Source organism: Pseudophryne corroboree, chromosome 9, assembly GCF_028390025.1.
Source record: "Pseudophryne corroboree isolate aPseCor3 chromosome 9, aPseCor3.hap2, whole genome shotgun sequence".
Classification (NCBI taxonomy): domain Eukaryota; kingdom Metazoa; phylum Chordata; class Amphibia; order Anura; family Myobatrachidae; genus Pseudophryne; species Pseudophryne corroboree.
Genome location: NC_086452.1, coordinates 136686725 through 136700836, shown reverse-complemented (window position 1 = coordinate 136700836; position 14112 = coordinate 136686725).

The window sequence follows — 14112 nt, the reverse complement described above, 5'->3', positions numbered from 1 at the left end:
TTAATTTTTGACCAAAATCGACAAGTCAGGGGCTTAGGGAATTTCTCATATGTCACAAAACTGTTGAAGCTCCTGTTCAAAAATTATGCTCCGAAATCAACTTCTGTCACCTTAGTGATACATTTTGGGATAGTACCTAAAGTTTAAAGCAGAAATTGGGGAACTTTTGAAATTTTCATTTTTTACCAAAATCAACAGGTCCGGGGCTTAGGGAATTTCTCATATGCCACAAAACGGTTGAAGCTCCTGTTCAAAAATGATGCTCCGAAATCAACTTCTGACACCTTAGTGATACATTTTGGGATAGTACCTAAAGTTTAAAGCAGAAACAGGGGAACTTTTGAAATTTTCATTTTTGAACAAAATCGACAGGTCCGGGGCTTAGGGAATTTCTCATATGCCACAAAACTGTTGAAGCTCCTGTTCAAAAATGATGCTCCGAAATCAACTTCTGTCACCTTAGTGATACATTTTGGGATAGTACCTAAAGTTTAAAGCAGAAATCGGGGCACTTTTTAAATTTTCATTTTTGAACAAAATCAACAGGACCGGGGCTTAAGGAATTTCTTATATGCCAAAAACGGTTGAAGCTCCTGTTCAAAAATTATGCTCCAAAATCAACTTCTGTCACCTTAGTGATACATTTTGGGATAGTACCTAAAGTTTAAAGCAGAAACTGGGGAACTTTTGAAATTTACATTTTTGAACAAAATCAACAGGTGCGGGGCTTAGGGAATTTCTCATATGCCACAAAACTGTTGAAGTTCCTGTTCAAAAATGATGCTCCGAATTCAACTTCTGTCACCTTAGTGATACATTTTGGGATAGTACCTAAAGTTTAAAGCAGAAATCGGGGCACTTTTGAAATTTTCATTTTTGACCAAAATCGATAGGTCTGGGGCTTAGGGAATTTCTCAGGCACCACAAAATGGTTGAAGCTCCTGTTCAAAAATCTTGCTCCGAAATCAACTTCTGTCACCTTAGTGATACATTTTGGGATGGCACCTAAAGTTTAAAGCAGAAATCGGGGCACTTTTGCAATTTTCATTTTTGACCAAAATTGATGGGTCCGGGGCTTAGGGAATTACTCAGGCACCACAAAATGGTTGAAGCTCCTGTTCAAAAATCTAGCTCCGAAATCAACTTCTGTCACCTTAGTGATACATTTTGGAATGGTACCTTAAGTTTAAAGCAGAAACTAGGGAAATTTTTGAAATTTTCATTTTTGACCAAAATAGATGGGTCCGGTGCTTAGGGAATTACTCATAATCCACAAAATGGTTAAAGATCCTGTTCAAAAATCATGCTCCGAAATCAACTTCTGTCACGTTAGTGATACATTTTGGGATAGTACCTAAAGTTTAAAGCAGAAATCGGGGCACTTTTGAAATTTTCATTTTTGACCAAAATCAACAGGTTTGGGGCTTAAGGAATTTACATATACCACAAAACGGTTGAAGCTCTTGTTCAAAAATTATGCTCCGAAATCAACTTCTGTCACCTTAGTGATACATTTTGGGATAGTACCTAAAGTTTAAAGCAGAAATTGGGGCACTTTTGAAATTTTAATTTTTGACCAAAATCGATGGATCCGGGGCTTAGGTAATTTCTCATATGCCACAAAATGGTTGAAGCTCCTGTTCAAAAATGATGCTCCGAAATCAACTTCTGTCACCTTAGTGATACATTTTGGGATAGTACCTAAAGTTTAAAGCACAAATTGGGGCACTTTTGAAAATTTCATTTTTGACCAAAATCGACAAGTCCGGGGCTTAGGGAATTTCTCATATGCCACAAAACTGTTGAAGCTCCTGTTCAAAAATTATGCTCCGAAATCAACTTCTGTTACCTTAGTTATACATTTTGGGATAGTACCTAAAGTTTAAAGCAGAAATTGGGGCACTTTTGAAATTTTCATTTTTGAACAAAATCAACAGGTCCGGGGCTTAGGGAATTTCTCATATGCCACAAAATGGTTGAAGCTCCTGTTCAAAAATGATGCTCTGAAATCTACTTCTGTCACCTTAGTGATACATTTTGGGATAGTACCTAAAGTTTAAAGCAGAAATCGGGGCACTTTTGAAATTTTCATTTTTTACCAAAATCGACAAGTCAGGGGCTTAGGGAATTTCTCATATGCCACAAAACTGTTGAAGCTCCTGTTCAAAAATTATGCTCCGAAATCAACTTCTGTCACCTTAGTGATACATTTTGGGATAGTACCTAAAGTTTAAAGCAGAAATCGGGGCACTTTTGAAATTTTCATTTTTGACCAAAATTAACAGGTCCGGGGCTTAGGGAATTTCTCATATGCCACAAAACGGTTGAAGCTCTGTTCAAAAATGATGCTCCGAAATCAACTTCTGTCAACTTAGTGATACATTTTGGGATAGTACGTAAAGTTTAAAGCAGAAATTGGGGCACTTTTGAAATTTTCATTTTTGACCAAAATCGACAGGTCCGGGGCTTAGGGAATTTCTCATATGCCACAAAACTGTTGAAGCTCCTGTTCAAAAATTATGCTCCGAAATCAACTTCTGTCACCTTAGTGATACATTTTGGGATAGTACCTAAAGTTTAAAGCAGAAATCGGGGCACTTTTGACATTTTAATTTTTGACCAAAATCAACAGGTCCGGGGCTTAGGGAATTTCTCATATGCCACAAAACGGTTGAAGCTCCTGTTCAAAAATGATGCTCCGAAATCAACTTCTGTCACCTTAGTGATACATTTTGGGATAGTACCTAAAGTTTAAAGCAGAAATCGGGGCACTTTTGAAATTTTCATTTTTGACCAAAATCAACAGGTCCGGGGCTTAAGGAATTTACATATGCCACAAAACGGTTGAAGCTCCTGTTCAAAAATGCTCCGAAATCAACTTCTGTCACCTTAGTGATACATTTTGGGATAGTACATAAGTTTAAAGCAGAAATCGGGGCACTTTTGAAATTTTAATTTTTGACCAAAATCGACAAGTCAGGGGCTTAGGGAATTTCTCATATGTCACAAAACTGTTGAAGCTCCTGTTCAAAAATTATGCTCCGAAATCAACTTCTGTCACCTTAGTGATACATTTTGGGATAGTACCTAAAGTTTAAAGCAGAAATTGGGGAACTTTTGAAACTTTCATTTTTTACCAAAATCAACAGGTCCGGGGCTTAGGGAATTTCTCATATGCCACAAAACGGTTGAAGCTCCTGTTCAAAAATGATGCTCCGAAATCAACTTCTGTCACCTTAGTGATACATTTTGGGATAGTACCTAAAGTTTAAAGCAGAAACAGGGGAACTTTTGAAATTTTCATTTTTGAACAAAATCGACAGGTCCGGGGCTTAGGGAATTTCTCATATGCCACAAAACGGTTGAAGCTCCTGTTCAAAAATGATGCTCCGAAATCAACTTCTGTCACCTTAGTGATACATTTTGGGATAGTACCTAAAGTTTAAAGCAGAAATTGGGGAACTTTTGAAATTTTCATTTTTGACCAAAATCAACAGGTCCGGGGCTTAGGGAATTTCTCATATGCCACAAAACGGTTGAAGCTCCTGTTCAAAAATTATGCTCCGAAATCAACTTCTGTTACCTTAGTGATACATTTTGGGATAGTACCTAAAGTTTAAAGCAGAAATCAGGGCACTTTTGAAATTTTCATTTTTGTCCAAAATCAACAGGTCCGGGGCTTAAGGAATTTACATATGCCACAAAACGGTTGAAGCTCCTGTTCAAAAATGATGCTCCGAAATCAACTTCTGTCACCTTAGTGATACATTTTGGGATAGTACCTAAAGTTTAAAGCAGAAATCGGGGCACTTTTGAAATTTTCATTTTTGACCAAAATCAACAGGTCCGGGGCTTAAGGAATTTACATATGCCACAAAACGGTTGAAGCTCCTGTTCAAAAATTATGCTCCGAAATCAACTTCTGTCACCTTAGTGATACATTTTGGGATAGTACCTAAAGTTTAAAGCAGAAATCAGGGCACTTTTGAAATTTTAATTTTTGAACTAAATCAACAGGTCCGGGGATTAAGGAATTTCTCATATGCCACAAAACGGTTGAAGCTCCTGTTCAAAAATTATGCTCCGAAATCAACTTCTGTCACCTTAGTGATACATTTTGGGATAGTACCTAAAGTTTAAAGCAGAAATCGGGGCACTTTTGAAATTTTAATTTTTGACCAAAATCAACAGGTCCGGGGCTTAGGGAATTTCTCATATGCCACAAAACGGTTGAAGCTCCTGTTCAAAAATGATGCTCCGAAATCAACTTCTGTCACCTTAGTGATACATTTTGGGATAGTACCTAAAGTTTAAAGCAGAAATCGGGGCACTTTTGAAATTTTCATTTTTGACCAAAATCAACAGGTCCGGGGCTTAAGGAATTTACATATGCCACAAAACGGTTGAAGCTCCTGTTCAAAAATGATGCTCCGAAATCAACTTCTGTCACCTTAGTGATACATTTTGGGATAGTACCTAAAGTTTAAAGCAGAAATCGGGGCACTTTTGAAATTTTCATTTTTGACCAAAATCAACAGGTCCGGGGCTTAAGGAATTTACATATGCCACAAAACGGTTGAAGCTCCTGTTCAAAAATGCTCCGAAATCAACTTCTGTCACCTTAGTGATACATTTTGGGATAGTACATAAGTTTAAAGCAGAAATCGGGGCACTTTTGAAATTTTAATTTTTGACCAAAATCGACAAGTCAGGGGCTTAGGGAATTTCTCATATGTCACAAAACTGTTGAAGCTCCTGTTCAAAAATTATGCTCCGAAATCAACTTCTGTCACCTTAGTGATACATTTTGGGATAGTACCTAAAGTTTAAAGCAGAAATTGGGGAACTTTTGAAACTTTCATTTTTTACCAAAATCAACAGGTCCGGGGCTTAGGGAATTTCTCATATGCCACAAAACGGTTGAAGCTCCTGTTCAAAAATGATGCTCCGAAATCAACTTCTGTCACCTTAGTGATACATTTTGGGATAGTACCTAAAGTTTAAAGCAGAAACAGGGGAACTTTTGAAATTTTCATTTTTGAACAAAATCGACAGGTCCGGGGCTTAGGGAATTTCTCATATGCCACAAAACGGTTGAAGCTCCTGTTCAAAAATGATGCTCCGAAATCAACTTCTGTCACCTTAGTGATACATTTTGGGATAGTACCTAAAGTTTAAAGCAGAAATTGGGGAACTTTTGAAATTTTCATTTTTGACCAAAATCAACAGGTCCGGGGCTTAGGGAATTTCTCATATGCCACAAAACGGTTGAAGCTCCTGTTCAAAAATTATGCTCCGAAATCAACTTCTGTTACCTTAGTGATACATTTTGGGATAGTACCTAAAGTTTAAAGCAGAAATCAGGGCACTTTTGAAATTTTCATTTTTGTCCAAAATCAACAGGTCCGGGGCTTAAGGAATTTACATATGCCACAAAACGGTTGAAGCTCCTGTTCAAAAATGATGCTCCGAAATCAACTTCTGTCACCTTAGTGATACATTTTGGGATAGTACCTAAAGTTTAAAGCAGAAATCGGGGCACTTTTGAAATTTTCATTTTTGACCAAAATCAACAGGTCCGGGGCTTAAGGAATTTACATATGCCACAAAACGGTTGAAGCTCCTGTTCAAAAATTATGCTCCGAAATCAACTTCTGTCACCTTAGTGATACATTTTGGGATAGTACCTAAAGTTTAAAGCAGAAATCAGGGCACTTTTGAAATTTTAATTTTTGAACTAAATCAACAGGTCCGGGGATTAAGGAATTTCTCATATGCCACAAAACGGTTGAAGCTCCTGTTCAAAAATTATGCTCCGAAATCAACTTCTGTCACCTTAGTGATACATTTTGGGATAGTACCTAAAGTTTAAAGCAGAAATCGGGGCACTTTTGAAATTTTAATTTTTGACCAAAATCAACAGGTCCGGGGCTTAGGGAATTTCTCATATGCCACAAAACGGTTGAAGCTCCTGTTCAAAAATGATGCTCCGAAATCAACTTCTGTCACCTTAGTGATACATTTTGGGATAGTACCTAAAGTTTAAAGCAGAAATCGGGGCACTTTTGAAATTTTCATTTTTGACCAAAATCAACAGGTCCGGGGCTTAAGGAATTTACATATGCCACAAAACGGTTGAAGCTCCTGTTCAAAAATGATGCTCCGAAATCAACTTCTGTCACCTTAGTGATACATTTTGGGATAGTACCTAAAGTTTAAAGCAGAAATCGGGGCACTTTTGAAATTTTCATTTTTGACCAAAATCAACAGGTCCGGGGCTTAAGGAATTTACATATGCCACAAAACGGTTGAAGCTCCTGTTCAAAAATTATGCTCCGAAATCTACTTCTGTCACCTTAGTGATACATTTTGGGATAGTACCTAAAGTTTAAAGCAGAAATCGGGGCACTTTTGAAATTTTCATTTTTGACCAAAATCAACAGGTCCGGGGCTTAAGGAATTTACATATGCCACAAAATGGTTGAAGCTCCTGTTCAAAAATTATGCTCCGAAATCAACTTCTGTCACCTTAGTGATACATTTTGGGATAGTACATAAGTTTAAAGCAGAAATCGGGGCACTTTTGAAATTTAAATTTTTGACCAAAATCGACAAGTCAGGGGCTTAGGGAATTTCTCATATGTCACAAAACTGTTGAAGCTCCTGTTCAAAAATTATGCTCCGAAATCAACTTTTGTCACCTTAGTGATACATTTTGGGATAGTACCTAAAGTTTAAAGCAGAAATTGGGGAACTTTTGAAATTTTCATTTTTGACCAAAATCAACAGGTCCGGGGCTTAGGGAATTTCTCATATGCCACAAAACGGTTGAAGCTCCTGTTCAAAAATGATGCTCCGAAATCAACTTCTGTCACCTTAGTGATACATTTTGGGATAGTACCTAAAGTTTAAAGCAGAAACAGGGGAACTTTTGAAATTTTCATTTTTGAACAAAATCAACAGGACCGGGGCTTAAGGAATTTCTCATATGCCAAAAACGGTTGAAGCTCCTGTTCAAAAATTATGCTCCAAAATCAACTTCTGTCACCTTAGTGATACATTCTGGGATAGTACCTAAAGTTTAAAGCAGAAACTGGGGAACTTTTGAAATTTTAATTTTTGAACAAAATCGACAGGTGCGGGGCTTAGGGAATTTCTCATATGCCACAAAACTGTTGAAGTTCCTGTTCAAAAATGATGCTCCGAAATCAACTTCTGTCACCTTAGTGATACATTTTGGGATAGTACCTAAAGTTTAAAGCAGAAATCGGGGCACTTTTGAAATTTTCATTTTTGACCAAAATCAACAGGTCCGAGGCCTAAGGAATTTACATATGCCACAAAACGGTTGAAGCTCCTGTTCAAAAATGATGCTCCGAAATCAACTTCTGTCACCTTAGTGATACATTTTGGGATAGTACCTAAAGTTTAAAGCAGAAATCGGGGCACTTTTGAAATTTTCATTTTTGAACAAAATCAACAGGACCGGGGCTTAAGGAATTTCTCATATGCCACAAAACGGTTGAAGCTCCTGTTCAAAAATTATGCTCCAAAATCAACTTCTGTCACCTTAGTGATACATTTTGGGATAGTACCTAAAGTTTAAAGCAGAAATTGGGGAACTTTTGAAATTTTCATTTTTGACCAAAATCAACAGGTCCGGGGCTTAGGGAATTTCTCATATGCCACAAAACGGTTGAAGCTCCTGTTCAAAAATTATGCTCCGAAATCAACTTCTGTTACCTTAGTGATACATTTTGGGATAGTACCTAAAGTTTAAAGCAGAAATCAGGGCACTTTTGAAATTTTAATTTTTGAACAAAATCAACAGGTCCGGGGCTTAAGGAATTTCTCATATGCCACAAAACGGTTGAAGCTCCTGTTCAAAAATTATGCTCCGAAATCAACTTCTGTCACCTTAGTGATACATTTTGGGATAGTACCTAAAGTTTAAAGCAGAAATCGGGGCACTTTTGAAATTTTAATTTTTGACCAAAATCAACAGGTTCGGGGCTTAGGGAATTTCTCATATGCCACAAAACGGTTGAAGCTCCTGTTCAAAAATGATGCTCCGAAATCAACTTCTGTCACCTTAGTGATACATTTTGGGATAGTACCTAAAGTTTAAAGCAGAAATCGGGGCACTTTTGAAATTTTCATTTTTGACCAAAATCAACAGGTCCGGGGCTTAAGGAATTTACATATGCCACAAAACGGTTGAAGCTCCTGTTCAAAAATTATGCTCCGAAATCAACTTCTGTCACCTTAGTGATACATTTTGGGATAGTACCTAAAGTTTAAAGCAGAAATCGGGGCACTTTTGAAATTTTCATTTTTGACCAAAATCAACAGGTCCGGGGCTTAAGGAATTTACATATGCCACAAAACGGTTGAAGCTCCTGTTCAAAAATTATGCTCCGAAATCAACTTCTGTCACCTTAGTGATACATTTTGGGATAGTACATAAGTTTAAAGCAGAAATCGGGGCACTTTTGAAATTTTAATTTTTGACCAAAATTGACAAGTCAGGGGCTTAGGGAATTTCTCATATGTCACAAAACTGTTGAAGCTCCTGTTCAAAAATTATGCTCCGAAATCAACTTCTGTCACCTTAGTGATACATTTTGGGATAGTACCTAAAGTTTAAAGCAGAAATCGGGGCACTTTTGAAATTTTAATTTTTGACCAAAATCAACAGGTCCGGGGCTTAGGGAATTTCTCATATGCCACAAAACGGTTGAAGCTCCTGTTCAAAAATGATGCTCCGAAATCAACTTCTGTTACCTTAGTGATACATTTTGGGCTAGTACCTAAAGTGTAAAGCAGAAATCGGGGCACTTTTGAAATTTTCATTTTTGACCAAAATCAACAGGTCCGGGGCTTAAGGAATTTACATATGCCACAAAACGGTTGAAGCTCCTGTTCAAAAATGATGCTCCGAAATCAACTTCTGTCACCTTAGTGATACATTTTGGGATAGTACCTAAAGTTTAAAGCAGAAATCGGGGCACTTTTGAAATTTTCATTTTTGACCAAAATCAACAGGTCCGGGGCTTAAGGAATTTACATATGCCACAAAACGGTTGAAGCTCCTGTTCAAAAATTATGCTCCGAAATCAACTTCTGTCACCTTAGTGATACATTTTGGGATAGTACATAAGTTTAAAGCAGAAATCGGGGCACTTTTGAAATTTTAATTTTTCAACAAAATCGACAAGTCAGGGGCTTAGGGAATTTCTCATATGTCACAAAACTGTTGAAGCTCCTGTTCAAAAATGATGCTCCGAAATCAACTTCTGTCACCTTAGTGATACATTTTGGGATAGTACCTAAAGTTTAAAGCAGATATTGGGGAACTTTTGAAATTTTCATTTTTGACCAAAATCAACAGGTCCGGGGCTTAGAGAATTTCTCATATGCCACAAAACGGTTGAAGCTCCTGTTCAAAAATGATGCTCTGAAATCAACTTCTGTCACCTTAGTGATACATTTTGGGATAGTACCTAAAGTTTAAAGCAGAAACAGGGGAACTTTTGAAATTTTCATTTTTGAACAAAATCGACAGGTCCGGGGCTTAGGGAATTTCTCATATGCCACAAAACTGTTGAAGCTCCTGTTCAAAAATGATGCTCCGAAATCAACTTCTGTCACCTTAGTGATACATTTTGGGATAGTACCTAAAGTTTAAAGCAGAAATCGGGGCACTTTTGAAATTTTCATTTTGGACAAAATCAACAGGACCGGGGCTTAAGGAATTTCTCATATGCCAAAAACGGTTGAAGCTCCTGTTCAAAAATTATGCTCCAAAATCAACTTCTGTCACCTTAGTGATACATTTTGGGATAGTACCTAAAGTTTAAAGCAGAAACTGGGGAACTTTTGAAATTTTAATTTTTGAACAAAATCGACAGGTGCGGGGCTTAGGGAATTTCTCATATGCCACAAAACTGTTGAAGCTCCTGTTCAAAAATGATGCTCCGAAATCAACTTCTGTCACCTTAGTGATACATTTTGGGATAGTACCTAAAGTTTAAAGCAGAAATCGGGGCACTTTTGAAATTTTCATTTTTGACCAAAATCAACAGGTCCGGTGCTTAAGGAATTTACTTATGCCACAAAACGGTTGAAGCTCCTGTTCAAAAATTATGCTCCGAAATCAACTTCTGTCACCTTAGTGATACATTTTGGGATAGTACCTAAAGTTTAAAGCAGAAATCGGGGCACTTTTGAAATTTTCATTTTTGACCAAAATCAACAGGTCCGGGGCTTAAGGAATTTACTTATGCCACAAAACGGTTGAAGCTCCTGTTCAAAAATTATGCTCCGAAATCAACTTCTGTCACCTTAGTGATACATTTTGGGATAGTACCTAAAGTTTAAAGCAGAAATCGGGGCACTTTTGAAATTTTCATTTTTGACCAAAATCAACAGGTCCGGGGCTTAAGGAATTTACATATGCCACAAAACGGTTGAAGCTCCTGTTCAAAAATTATGCTCCGAAATCAACTTCTGTCACCTTAGTGATACATTTTGGGATAGTACATAAGTTTAAAGCAGAAATCGGGGCACTTTTGAAATTTTAATTTTTGACCAAAATTGACAAGTCAGGGGCTTAGGGAATTTCTCATATGTCACAAAACTGTTGAAGCTCCTGTTCAAAAATTATGCTCCGAAATCAACTTCTGTCACCTTAGTGATACATTTTGGGATAGTACCTAAAGTTTAAAGCAGAAACTGGGGAACTTTTGAAATTTTAATTTTTGAACAAAATCGACAGGTGCGGGGCTTAGGGAATTTCTCATATGCCACAAAACTGTTGAAGCTCCTGTTCAAAAATGATGCTCCGAAATCAACTTCTGTCACCTTAGTGATACATTTTGGGATAGTACCTAAAGTTTAAAGCAGAAATCGGGGCACTTTTGAAATTTTCATTTTTGACCAAAATCAACAGGTCCGGTGCTTAAGGAATTTACTTATGCCACAAAACGGTTGAAGCTCCTGTTCAAAAATTATGCTCCGAAATCAACTTCTGTCACCTTAGTGATACATTTTGGGATAGTACCTAAAGTTTAAAGCAGAAATCGGGGCACTTTTGAAATTTTCATTTTTGACCAAAATCAACAGGTCCGGGGCTTAAGGAATTTACTTATGCCACAAAACGGTTGAAGCTCCTGTTCAAAAATTATGCTCCGAAATCAACTTCTGTCACCTTAGTGATACATTTTGGGATAGTACCTAAAGTTTAAAGCAGAAATCGGGGCACTTTTGAAATTTTCATTTTTGACCAAAATCAACAGGTCCTGGGCTTAAGGAATTTACATATGCCACAAAACGGTTGAAGCTCCTGTTCAAAAATTATGCTCCGAAATCAACTTCTGTCACCTTAGTGATACATTTTGGGATAGTACCTAAAGTTTAAAGCAGAAATCGGGGCACTTTTGAAATTTTCATTTTTGACCAAAATCAACAGGTCCGGGGCTTAAGGAATTTACATATGCCACAAAACGGTTGAAGCTCCTGTTCAAAAATTATGCTCCGAAATCAACTTATGTCACCTTAGTGATACATTTTGGGATAGTACATAAGTTTAAAGCAGAAATCGGGGCACTTTTGAAATTTTAATTTTTGAACAAAATCGACAAGTCAGGGGCTTAGGGAATTTCTCATATGTCACAAAACTGTTGAAGCTCCTGTTCAAAAATGATGCTCCGAAATCAACTTCTGTCACCTTAGTGATACATTTTGGGATAGTACCTAAAGTTTAAAGCAGATATTGGGGAACTTTTGAAATTTTCATTTTTGACCAAAATCAACAGGTCCGGGGCTTAGAGAATTTCTCATATGCCACAAAACGGTTGAAGCTCCTGTTCAAAAATGATGCTCTGAAATCAACTTCTGTCACCTTAGTGATACATTTTGGGATAGTACCTAAAGTTTAAAGCAGAAACAGGGGAACTTTTGAAATTTTCATTTTTGAACAAAATCGACAGGTCCGGGGCTTAGGGAATTTCTCATATGCCACAAAACTGTTGAAGCTCCTGTTCAAAAATGATGCTCCGAAATCAACTTCTGTCACCTTAGTGATACATTTTGGGATAGTACCTAAAGTTTAAAGCAGAAATCGGGGCACTTTTGAAATTTTCATTTTGGACAAAATCAACAGGACCGGGGCTTAAGGAATTTCTCATATGCCAAAAACGGTTGAAGCTCCTGTTCAAAAATTATGCTCCAAAATCAACTTCTGTCACCTTAGTGATACATTTTGGGATAGTACCTAAAGTTTAAAGCAGAAACTGGGGAACTTTTGAAATTTTAATTTTTGAACAAAATCGACAGGTGCGGGGCTTAGGGAATTTCTCATATGCCACAAAACTGTTGAAGCTCCTGTTCAAAAATGATGCTCCGAAATCAACTTCTGTCACCTTAGTGATACATTTTGGGATAGTACCTAAAGTTTAAAGCAGAAATCGGGGCACTTTTGAAATTTTCATTTTTGACCAAAATCAACAGGTCCGGTGCTTAAGGAATTTACTTATGCCACAAAACGGTTGAAGCTCCTGTTCAAAAATTATGCTCCGAAATCAACTTCTGTCACCTTAGTGATACATTTTGGGATAGTACCTAAAGTTTAAAGCAGAAATCGGGGCACTTTTGAAATTTTCATTTTTGACCAAAATCAACAGGTCCGGGGCTTAAGGAATTTACTTATGCCACAAAACGGTTGAAGCTCCTGTTCAAAAATTATGCTCCGAAATCAACTTCTGTCACCTTAGTGATACATTTTGGGATAGTACCTAAAGTTTAAAGCAGAAATCGGGGCACTTTTGAAATTTTCATTTTTGACCAAAATCAACAGGTCCGGGGCTTAAGGAATTTACATATGCCACAAAACGGTTGAAGCTCCTGTTCAAAAATTATGCTCCGAAATCAACTTCTGTCACCTTAGTGATACATTTTGGGATAGTACATAAGTTTAAAGCAGAAATCGGGGCACTTTTGAAATTTTCATTTTTGACCAAAATCAACAGGTCCGGTGCTTAAGGAATTTACTTATGCCACAAAACGGTTGAAGCTCCTGTTCAAAAATGATGCTCCGAAATCAACTTCTGTCACCTTAGTGATACATTTTGGGATAGTACCTAAAGTTTAAAGCAGAAATCGGGGCACTTTTGAAATTTTCATTTTTGACCAAAATCAACAGGTCCGGTGCTTAAGGAATTTACTTATGCCACAAAACGGTTGAAGCTCCTGTTCAAAAATTATGCTCCGAAATCAACTTCTGTCACCTTAGTGATACATTTTGGGATAGTACCTAAAGTTTAAAGCAGAAATCGGGGCACTTTTGAAATTTTCATTTTTGACCAAAATCAACAGGTCCGGGGCTTAAGGAATTTACTTATGCCACAAAACGGTTGAAGCTCCTGTTCAAAAATTATGCTCCGAAATCAACTTCTGTCACCTTAGTGATACATTTTGGGATAGTACCTAAAGTTTAAAGCAGAAATCGGGGCACTTTTGAAATTTTCATTTTTGACCAAAATCAACAGGTCCGGGGCTTAAGGAATTTACATATGCCACAAAACGGTTGAAGCTCCTGTTCAAAAATTATGCTCCGAAATCAACTTCTGTCACCTTAGTGATACATTTTGGGATAGTACCTAAAGTTTAAAGCAGAAATCGGGGCACTTTTGAAATTTTCATTTTTGACCAAAATCAACAGGTCCGGGGCTTAAGGAATTTACATATGCCACAAAACGGTTGAAGCTCCTGTTCAAAAATTATGCTCCGAAATCAACTTCTGTCACCTTAGTGATACATTTTGGGATAGTACATAAGTTTAAAGCAGAAATCGGGGCACTTTGGAAATTTTCATTTTTGAACAAAATCGACAAGTCAGGGGCTTAGGGAATTTCTCATATGTCACAAAACTGTTGAAGCTCCTGTTCAAAAATGATGCTCCGAAATCAACTTCTGTCACCTTAGTGATACATTTTGGGATAGTACCTAAAGTTTAAAGCAGATATTGGGGAACTTTTGAAATTTTCATTTTTGACCAAAATCAACAGGTCCGGGGCTTAGAGAATTTCTCATATGCCACAAAACGGTTGAAGC